The sequence below is a fragment of the Lygodium microphyllum genome, chromosome 30 (genome assembly GCF_053477565.2).
Source record: "Lygodium microphyllum isolate KBCC chromosome 30, Lygodium_microphyllum_v1.1.10, whole genome shotgun sequence".
NCBI classification, from domain to species: domain Eukaryota; kingdom Viridiplantae; phylum Streptophyta; class Polypodiopsida; order Schizaeales; family Lygodiaceae; genus Lygodium; species Lygodium microphyllum.
In genome coordinates, this window is record NC_141164.1 from 76,357,929 (window position 1) to 76,368,640 (window position 10,712).

Here is a 10,712-nt window from a genome sequence, read left to right on the forward strand (position 1 = left end):
AGAGAGAGAGAGAGAGAGAGAGAGAGAGAGAGAGAGAGAGAGAGAGAGAGAGAGAGAGAGAGAGAGAGAGAGAGAGAGAGAGAGAGAGAGAGAGAGAGAGAGAGAGAGAGAGAGAGAGAGAGAGAGAGAGAGAGAGAGAGAGAGAGAGAGAGAGAGAGAGAGAGAATTGTACTTAGTATTAATGCAATTTGCTCATTCATTTTTTTTCTCATCATTAAAGGCTTCACTTAGCAAAGGTGATAGTAAATTTTATATGTACAATATTTCACAAGGTTAATCTACCTTTTTTCCTTTTTTCATAATGAATAGTAAAGGAAAGTAAAGAAAAACAAAGAAAAGTGCATATCTTCTTGAAATACAACGGAATGGCACCTTTCTCCATGATTATTAAATAACAAAGAGACATGTGCCAACTCTTTGATATGTTGCTTGTATAGCATATTTATGTGATTTTTTGTGATATTGCTATACTTTTACAAACTTAGAAGTTAATTGTTAATTAAAAATAGTGAAATGTGAAAGCCATTGATCTCAAACTTTGACTAATGAACTTTGACACATCTTTCATAACATGGTCTAGAGCAAGCCTAACAGAAGCTCTAGGCTAATCCAAATTTCCATGAGTAAGTTTTAGAAACACCTACATTTTCACTCTCCCTCTTTCTTTTCTCTTCCAGAATCACATCCATGTTATGTGACCTAGCAAAATAAGCATAAATTGAAAAAGAAGCAATTGACTCATCCCAACTTGTCATCTCACAAACGCTCTTCCTTGGAACACTCCATTTGACTCGATGGATCTTACCCTTTTTAGCAGTATGCATAGCATGAGATCATATTTCAGCTTTCTAACCAACCATGACACATATAGGAGTTTTCTCAATTTGCAACCCAAAAGTGGAGCTTCAATTGGTGCACATGCATTCCGAGTAGCCATGTCTTCAATCAATTTTCGCATCCCACTCTTTCCAAAATTTGGGCTAGGTGGAAGCCCTATTCCCCACAAATGATTTTTATCCTCTTCCAAAAAATCAAATTTCTTTTCAATGCATCTCAATACATATTACAATCTCTACTCATGCAAAGGGCTATCACACCAAATGTAACACCACACAATCCCTCTCAATTTGGAGACTTTGGAGTTGCAATCCACCGCTTTTTATCAAGATTTGAGACATTTAATTGTAGATCACACATACTCTTTACCAATTCATCCATCACATTCTCATTTACTAGTGGAGCAACTGTAGCCACATGCTACTTTCCTACAAGCCATATATGTTACCTTACTAGTGGGTGAAGATGTAATCCCAACATGTATTCTTGTTCTTTGTCTTTTTCTTTTAATCAACATAGAGACTGCATCTTTAACATCCCACCACTCGGTTTTTAATGCCAATTCTATAGTCTAATCTTCAAGAAGTTGTTCCAAGCTTAGCTGCAAAGCAAAATTTCTAGCATGCAAAAATAGCTCTATCTTTTCAGTCTCTAAAGCTTGTTTCTCAACAATCTCCAATTGATTAAACTTATGATCAAATTCATATAATAACTCTGTATAGTTAAAATACATTTATTAGGATTGATAATCCATTCCATGAAAGTCTTGCGAGTAACCAAGCTTGTAACCTCAATGAAGAAGTCTTCTCTTAATGCTTTCTTGAACTCATCCCAATATCCATCTTTCATATACAACTCACTAATGCATATTTTCAATTCATACATTATGAGCCAGACAGAATATTGATTCTAGTTAATTTTACCTATCCCAAGAAAAGCCATCCTTTCTACATACATCTTTAGGTAGGCAAAAAATTTTCAACCATCAAATAATTTCAACTAGCTTCCAATAGCTTGCAAAGCTTTAGTGACAAGAGATTCATGCTTTGTAGATGTTTGCAACCCTACTATTGCCATTATTGCTACAAATACAAATCAAATTTCTACAATAATTCTCTCACTTCATTAAAAGAACTTGCAGAATATCCCATAGCATCACCTATCCTTAGTCTTCAAATGGATTTCATATTTGAGTCCAAAATAAACTCTTGCATCAAGAGATTTGGCAATATATCAAGAAATATTCAAATCTATCCATACTATGTCTCAATAGGAGAGCTATAGGTAAGACAAGGCACCTGGATCAAGATAACACTAACTGCCAAAGCTATGGACCGCAATATTTAGCTTGTATACCCTATAGTACAATAGTGATTTAATATAGATCAGTCCATAAAAGACATCCAAGAACTCACTCTCTTCAAGCTTTATTGTCTCTTGTTGTTACCCTAATATGAGCTAATTCAAAGCCCTAATTAAAAGCATAAAACTCTTCCATTCCCTCTAGAATTCTTTTAGTATAAGTCCTTGCTTTTTGCATCCTATTCAACATTGAATAATCCTCTTAGGTAGGACATCAACTTTCAGCATAAAAAGCTATCCTTAATTCTTTCCAAAATCATACATTAAAGTCTATCCAAAGACTCTCTTCCTTCTCTTGTATAAAGTATCCTACAAACATCAAAACTTTAGTATGAACCATATGAACATGTCAAGTAACATGTAAAATAATAAGTTTTAGTGAGTATGCAAGTGAATTGCCAAATATCCATGTGCATCCATCATCGAATGAACTTAAGTCCTCATACAAAGAAACCAACTAGTGTCCATAGGCATATAGGTAAACTCTTTGTGAAGAGCAACTTTTTCACTACTTTCTTTCACTGGAATAAAAACCACATGACATCCACCCCCTCTAGACCTACACATCCTCTGGTATGTCCCACACTGCTTGGGGTCAATGCTTTTCACTCACAATCATTAGTTAGTCCTTGCTCTCAAAAACTTATCAATCAAGACAATCCTATATAAAACTACTCATAACATTCTAATCATTTCTTGGATTGCAAACCTTTCCACAAAGAAAATCTAGCTTAAGTTCTAATATAAAATTTCTTAGAAGATATCAAAGATGAATTCTATAAGCTACTGCCCCAAACAACCTTTGCACAGTCCGTTGTTCTATTTTTCTACATGCAATCTACTACAAACATCGACCTTCCAAGGCATGTATCTCCCGCATACTTACTCGATTGGCTACCAAACTTGGTAGGCCTATTCTTTAGGTAAGTAAATCTTACATATACTATTCATAATTAGAAAATCCCCATTTAACACCAAATTTTATAGCATCAAAGTTGTTTAAAAAACTACTAAACTGCAGTAGCATATGTTGTGACCTATTTATACATCACTCATAGCATCTTTCCATAGCCACATGTTAACAATATTTTGTGAAGGATAAAGTCAAAGAAGGTTGAAGGGCAAGTTTTGAATTGATTTTATGATTTATTATTATTTTTGGAGCATACAATGATAATTTTTGGGCACTTGTAGCATCTATATACTTCATGGACACATTATATTCATAGATGTATTATTTTGTGAGGCCGAGCTCAGAATACCTGTGCACATTGTATTTATCTCCCACATTGTATTTGTTGCACTTGTAATAGTTGTGTGTATTACACACATGGATTTATGACTAGAATAGCATAGCCTAGGTCTATTTTGGTTAAGGAAAAATTATGTTTCAAGGATTGACCAGCCTAGATCCCACAAAGTGGGTAGGACGCCCAACAAACGATGCAAACCCTAATTCACAGTAGTGGAAACCCTAAAACAAAAAAGGGGCACAAACCCTAATTCATAGGGATGCAAACCCTAAAACTTGTAAAAGGGACACAAACCCTAAAGCACAAATGGGTTGCCATTTTAGAGAAGTGATGTATCCCTAACCCTAATTTGTGTCTTATAAGGGTGGGAGATCATAGTTGTATTTACGCTTTTGGCACATCCATACAACACAAGCTCTATTAGTGCAACCATTCAATCATTCTATTCTATAATCTTACTTCCATTGTTGAGAGTGAGGAAGAGAGAGTGTGAGAAGGGATTGAGGGAAAGTGAAGCTTTATATCTTCCTCTTACTTTTCTTCTTCTTCTTCCCATTTGTGATAAGAAGATTGAGCTTGGAGTTTTGTATGAGGCAATAAGATTGTGAGAGGGTAAGGGATCTGATGAGCTGAAGCTCTTCTCCATCTTCTTTCTCTCCTTCTTTTCCTCTGTTCTCTTCTCTCATCATTGGTGTGCTCAGTGGTGGATGCAAAGAAGCCACGACATTGGATCATGATTCTTGGGTTGTGTCAGAACAAAGGACAATGGAACCACCAAGGTTATCACACTCCTACCTTATAGTGGAATAGGAGGCTTGTTCCCTTGAGTGGATGAGATTGATGGGGTACTGATCATCTACAAATATGACTTGCATAATCCAAAATGCATTAAGAAGACCAAATTAGGTGAAACCAATTCATCAGATTGAGATCAGAAAGATTAGATTAGTGAAACTAGACAAAATAGCAAGTTAAATTCAAAAACACAAAAAACAACATAAAAATGCAAAACTCAAAACTCCATTTTTTCTTGCCTAAACAAACCGTGTGATATTATTGTGGATTGAAGATACATCATGCTTGTAATGCTTGTTGGGTTGTGTGTATACTAAAGTAAAAATTCAAAAATGCAAAACTCAAAACTCAAGAATTCTTGCCTAAACATCTTGCTTGTTATAAGTGATTGATTATGGATACAATGTAGAATGGAAGCTGAGAAAAACTCCAAAAAACACAAAACTCATCATGCAATAATAAAATACATAGCCATTGTATTCATTGTATGGTTGGTTGTTGCTTGTTGCCATATGCTGACTGGATCAATTGCTTTTGACCCTCACAATTTGATTTGGCAATTGAGACCCCTCTTATCACACACTATACCATTATTTCTAACATGATCATTTCCACTCAGGAATTCACTTCTGCCAAATTTTCTTCCACCACTAAATTCATTTCCACCATGATTACTTCCACCAAATTTACTTCCACCACATTCACTTCCACCATAAGATCACTTACACTAACATCACTTCCACCATGCACTTTTCTTCCACCATAAGATCACTTTTACTATAAGTTCATTTCCACCACAAGATCACCTAGACTAAGATCACTTCCACACTAGTACTTCACTCCCACCATGATCACTTTCACCAACTTCACTTCCATCAAGTTTGCTTCCACTAAGGAATTCACTTCCATCACGATCAGTTCCACCATAAGTTCATTTCCACCAAGTTCACTCATGCCCAACAAGATCATTTCCACCAACAAATTCACTTCTACCAAGGCACCCACCAATTCACTTTCACTAAGGTCACTTCCACCAAGTTCATTTCCACCTAGGCACTCATAGGTTTACTTCCACTCTAAAAACACTTTCACAAAGTTCATTCTCACCAAGGTATCCAAACATTCACTTCCATTCTAAATTTCACTTCCATTAGGTCACTTCTACCACACCTCATTCACTACTAGTCACATACTCACTTCTACATACTCACTCACTTCTACCCACCATCCTCTTTTAATCACCTACTTCTAACCACTTACTTCTATCCACTTACTTCTACACCCTATTCACCTTTACACTACCCTTGGGATTTCTACCTTAGCCTAGCCCTTTTACACTCACCTTGGACTTCTACATAAGCCTTGTGCTTCTACCCAAGTCATTGGACTCACTTTCACATTAGGCACTTTCACACTTGTTAACCCTAGCTTGAGACGGAGAAAAAGAAGTTCAAGAAAACTCCAAATGCAGACACAAATGAAAAAGCAGGAAGGGAAATGGGCAAAAGCCCAAGGGTGGCCTCAAAATCTAAGTCAAAGGCAAAAGCACATTTTTAAATGCAAGGCACCCATAAAATTTTTATAAAAGAGCACCAGGCTCCCTCCTATGCAAATTGTAAAGGTAGAAGGGCATAGGTCAAGAGAAAGGGGGCAACTAGAAGGGAATGGGAAAAGAAGACCCTGAATGAGAAGCTCATTCTTTGGTGGGTAGAAAAGTGGACTCATCTCCTTCTTGCTTGCTTGTGTGTGCTTGAGAGAGGGATTGTGAGAGTGTGAGGGAGTGAGTGCTTGGGGTGAGGGATCAAGGAGAAGAAGCTCTCCATCATCTCCTCTCTTCTTCTCTTCTCTTATCTTCTCTTGTCTTGCACACAGCTATGGTCACCCGCAGCATATACTGCCCTCTTGCTTCACCGCGAAGGGTGTCTCAACCTGAGACAATGCACTCTTGCACTTTCCGACTGTGCTACCTGCAGAGACTTGCTCCCAAAACAAAAAAATGAAAGCAACACTGGTCCTCTTACTAGAACACCGAGAACTTGGTTTGCTTTCTTGAGCTCCTTACCACGAACAAGGCTCTGATACCATGTCAAGATTGTGGGAGAGAAGGAAGGAGTCTCACTTGTAGCTTTCTTGCTTGCACAATGGGGGAATACACACAAAGGTGGAGACTGAAAACATTTTTCCTCTTCTTAGTTGTGTAAGCCAAATAGAACTCTCATACAAAGAAATAGAAGAACCCTATATATGGGTCTCAAACCAAACTCAACTAACTAAGGTGGCATACTAACTGAGCCACGAACTAGAGTAGATAAGGATAGCTGTCATCTAGCTATTATTCATGGGCGGTGTACCAACCGCATCTGCAACTAACAAGTCGGTGACATAAATGCACAACGGTCACCCTGGCATATCACGAGTGGAGCTCGATATCTCAACAATGTATCCATGTCCACCTAGTGTGGAGGTGGGTATCCATGTCCACCATGGTATAGAGGTGAGTTTCTTTCCTTGCCTTGGCATGAGGTAAGTTCCATTCTACAACTTGTCATTTATTCTCATTAAGGCTATGGATCTTTTATATATTCATGGTATCTTGGACATTTTCTTCGTATATGTGATAGTGAAGGCTATGCCTTCTAGCATTTCATGATTATTTTATATTTGTGAGATGATGCCTTTGTTACATTTGTATCAAAGCAAGTCTTTGATCCCAACCGGGATGTCATTATCAAGATTTTGAGTGGTTCTATGCGTGAAAGATTGGTTATAGGGGTTAAGGATCTAGTCTTTGTTTGATTATTTCTTGTAATTGTAACTAGGCAGGTTCTACTATAGCAAATAGTGATAATTTTGGAGGTTATTATATTGACAAGATCATGGAGGAAATGATGGTCTTCTTTCCATTTTAGTAGGTTGTAACTTTTTTAGAGACCAATTTTAAAGGTGCTTGGAGGGTCACAGAGGTTAGTGGAGACTAAAATTCCTTCTACTTTTTGGGAGGTAGGGTTTCATCCTCTTCTTCCTCATATTTCCCAAGCTCTTCAAAAGGTTCCATGGTGAAATCCACTTCCTTCTCCTCACACAACTAGCTACCATACACAAGTGATAATAGGCCAAGATTTTATTTCTCCTTATAGCCTAGGGTTTCATCTTCTTCCTTATCTTCATAATCTATCTCATCCTCAATAGTATCATCTTGGTATTGCTGATACTCAAAGACCATATCATTCATGTTACTCTTAGCTTTAGTGAAGTCCATCTTGTCCATTCTTTCATCCATATACTAATGTAAGAATGCCTTTCTTCTAAACATTGGTGTGAAATTTTCCTTGAAGTGATCTTTCTTTGGAGACATGCACCATGCTGTAAGTGTGAATAGCAAGAGACTAAACTAAAGAAGCTCTTTGAATGTAGTCCAATTCATTCCCCTTTAAAAGTAGGATTCTTGAGGATTCCTGATGCCTCATGGGATGATCGTCTAGATCCATTCTTAGGGCATGTGGCAATAAAGTAGATGCTTGCCATAGAATAGATTTAGAGGTGCTTCCCATACCAACAAACTACGAGTGATTGGCAAGGATAACATTGAACCCATGGTTCATGAGAAGTTGGATGTGGTAGGAGACTCAAGCACTAACGTTAATGACATCAATCTTCCAACAACATAGTCTAATGAAAGGTACGAATTGGCTATCCACTTTGATAAAGTTGGGGTTGCTCATGATGTTGACTCAAAGAAGGGAGAAGCTCAAGACTAGAAATTTCTTACCAAGCATGGTGGAGTCTCTAGATTTGAGAATAACTCATAATCAATGTGACTTGCAAACTAGTTGTATGGTCCCACCAGGTTTTGAGTTTGAGAAGGTGCAAGTGGGGGATGGGAAATAGATCAAAGGTGGTAGCTCAGAAAATAATGGGTCTAATTACTCAAGAATATATGATATAGAGTTTGAAAAGGTGCAAGTGGAGGATGGCAATAGATCACAGGTGGTAGCTCAGATAACAATGGGTCTAATTACTCAAGAATATATGATATAGAGTTTGAGAAGGTGCAAGTGGAGGATGGAAAATAGATAACAGGTGGTAGCTAAGACAATAATGGGTTTGATTTACTCAAGAATATATGATACAAAGTCCAGCAGACTATAGTCAAGACTTTTGAAGGGCTTCTAGTTTTGATCATTGGGTGAAGCAATATTTGGAGCCAAGCCATAAGATTTCTTTTGATGGACCTTCTATTTTGGATTCATAGCAGTATTGGGATAAAAATGAGCAACAAAGGCTCCAAGGCTCTAGCTAGGGGCTCCTACACTCTCCAAACAACCCCCATGACCTCACGGCCAAGAGTGTTTGGATGCTATAAAATGGTTAATCTAATGAATGCATTTGTAGACATGAGTTTCAAATTGTAGTCAAACGTACTGCCCATCCTTACTCCAAGCAGAGGAACTATCCCATACATATAGGTGACTAACACCTCATTATACACACAAATAGAGTGCCCCCTCCCCCCCTCGACCTCACACACTCAATGTTGGTCACAATTAGGCATACATGTGCTACGCATCCAAGAGTTTTTCTTTTAATACCATGCTTAAATGTAAATGCAATGTATATGCCTCACCGTGCTCAAATAATTTTACTGATTTACCAGCAGAACCTTTTCAATAAGTAATTTGAAGCCATCTCCCTTGGTGTGTTGTTTGTACAATATCAGTATGTCTGCCTTTCTTTAACAGACAGCTTTTCTTACAAATCATTGAAGTATGAGATTTATAGGCTACCTCCCTGGGTACGCCTCATCCTCAAGATCATGATGACAACAACAACCGACATGATCTTCATCACCAACCCCTTGAGTGATGCAAGCTTTCATCCTAACAGGATGGGGATGTGAGTATGGGCTGCCCTCTGTATCTATCAGAGCGTGAGATAGAGGGTGGAGTGAGTGACCAGTCTTTCCCTTTAAATCAAATGAGAGGTGAGCTGTGTGAACAGAGTGTTGCACACACTGGATGGGCCTCTCAATGCACAAAGCATGATCTGTTCCTGTGCACTGCACCATAAGGCTCCATGGCCTTCCTTCTTGCACTGTATGCTGGCACAGGGTGGGATGCACAGTTGCACCATTAAATGCACACAAGGCATACAACCTCTGCATAAGTGACGGTGAGGATTACATCAATGGGTTTTAGGAATGGGCTACCCTCTGTATCTTTCAACAGAGCGTGAGACAGAGGGTGGGCTGAGTGTGACTGGTGTTTCTTCAATCAATTATTGAGAGGTGAGGATTGGGGGACATTACGAAAATTGGAGTCCAGTACATTTCCGTTTCCCTCTGCACCCACGGGATGGGTCTCTGCCATCAGCAAAGGACATGTCACTCTATTCTGTACATTGCACCACAAGGCTCCCTGGCCTTCCTGCACCTATGCTAGAGAAGTTGGACGCACTAATGCACCATTAATTGTGCACCCTGGCATACTCCCTCTGCACCATCTCTTTGTCGATTCCTAAACCGGGTGTGAGCTTTGGGTTTCATCATCATTTCTTCGAGTGATGTTAGTAATGGGACGAGTGACTGTTCTTTCATTCCATTGGAGTGATCGTGAGTTGAGTGCAATATCCCTCGTCATTGATGACTTTCCTGCTATTCCTTCAATCAGCTACCTCCCTAGGTGCTGGCGCATGGTCCCTGCCATGAAGGACGTGTGCTGTGAAGACACCTTGGTACCTCCTGTAGCCGACAATGATACAAGACGCAACCTTGATAGTCGACATTCCTCCTCGGCAATATGGGCCAAGTTCTTCTAATCCTACACCTTCTGTTTCTCAGTGACGGTCATGTCTTAAGTGTGGGGATGTTCGTGGTTGGTCTGTTGTGTGGTCTTAGGTCCTTGATGTTTGGTTTACCCTTCCTGCTAAGGTTTTAAGTGTGGGAACGCGTCCCTGCGCATCTATGTTGCCTACCTCTATGCAAATACCCTGCTATGATCATGTATCTATGCCATGACTTCATTTTACCCTGATGGGGTCCCTTCCCCACTCATCCATTCTATTTCACCATGTCCCCGGAGCTATTTCTTGATTGTTTTTCTTTATCCTTTGTTTTGTGATTTTTCCATGCGAACGCACCTTACGTTCACTGAGAATCACATCCAACCTTACAGCCATGTTTATTCCTTCGAACTGTCCATTTTTCCTTTTTACCAACCCCTGTTCCGACAGACGGTTCTAAAGTTATTAATTTTTAAAGCAATTCCCATAAATTAGACGATTTTCCATGTGAATGCATCTTTATTGCTTCGGAAGTACCAACCCTGTCCTAACCTTTCCCCTTGACATTTTTCCTTCTTACTCTGTGTCATTTCGATGCACGGTTCATCCTTTATTACTTTTTGTATGTTTTCAAGCCCTTTTCGTGCCCATTTTTCACATTTTTCCATGTGAACATGCCCTAGTTTC